The following is a 1,272-nucleotide window of genomic DNA, read 5'->3' on the forward strand; positions in this document are numbered from 1 at the left end:
ATCTGATCAGCTAACTTATGGTCATTCGGGACGCCTCGAGGAATTCCTATGGAGTCAATGTAAGTGGGTGATCCTACTGTGGCGTCTAGGTTAATAGATCTGAGTTGCCTAGGGTAACTAGGGTTATGATGTGAAAGTTCAACTCTAGGGCCAATCAAAGTAAGGGAGGCCGCTAAGCGTACCACAGCACATAGACCTATTAGTTATCAGGAATGCGAGCAAGTAGTGTTCTACCTCCACAATAATAGTACAGGCCGGCTCTGACAACTAAACCTATGGGATAACGCATACCCCTAGTGGTATCTGCCTGCATGGTGGTATTACACCATGATGAGTTGATTTGCCCTAAGTTATTAGTAGGTCTTGTGGCAAACAAGTTAAAACAAAAATAGTCATCTCTTTCAAGAGCAGTGAAGGGGCCTGTCTGTGTGCAATTTGGAGCTGCTGGAAAAATGGCCTCTAAGGTGGAGCAGTTGGGTGTGGTTAGTGTCATAGTTAGATTAAGCATACAATGAAAACCTAAGACATCTGAAGGGATCAATGGGGCTGTATCAGTAAATAGGGTGGGTCTAGCTGCCGCACAGGCCACACACTCAGACAAAAGGACCTGTCGTGCAGCCTCAGTAACCCACTCTAGCCACAAGTTAATCTCCCTGTAACCGGTGGACATAGCAATGACATCTACGGGGTGAGGCTGGAATATTCAACCGATGTTACACCTGGGCTCATATCGGGCACGGGGAGTAAAGGAGGAACAGTTACTGAGTTGGTTGAGGGGTCCTCTGGTGGGGCATCTACCACAGTGATCTGAATCCACCCATAGGGATCTTTGCCAAAAACGTCTGCTCCTAGTGTTAACATCAAGTTTTTGTTACGCAGGTTTGCAAGTCCAATACCTCCGTAGAACCCCTTGAAGATAGTTGCAGATTTAATAGACAATGAAATTGGATTCTGTATTGGGGAATAATTCCTCTGGATGGACATATAGACTTTCCACCAGACACGGACTTTCTTATCATGTTGTATAAATATTTCCTCTACAAAGCTATGGGCTTGGTCATAGGGAGTCCAGTCCCCTGTATAGAGAGTTACCTGATTCCAACCACAATTACCATACTTTGCTCCACAATCACGGAGATCATAACTCACACATGGACAAACATATATGTCTACATGCCTGTAAGAGGAGTTTTTGACACCACATTGAATGACTTTGCACAGATCAAAAATGAATGTAGTACTACTACCCCTGACATAAGTCAGCTTCAAAGC

Source organism: Austrofundulus limnaeus, unplaced genomic scaffold, assembly GCF_001266775.1.
Source record: "Austrofundulus limnaeus strain Quisiro unplaced genomic scaffold, Austrofundulus_limnaeus-1.0 Scaffold1345, whole genome shotgun sequence".
NCBI lineage: Eukaryota > Metazoa > Chordata > Actinopteri > Cyprinodontiformes > Rivulidae > Austrofundulus > Austrofundulus limnaeus.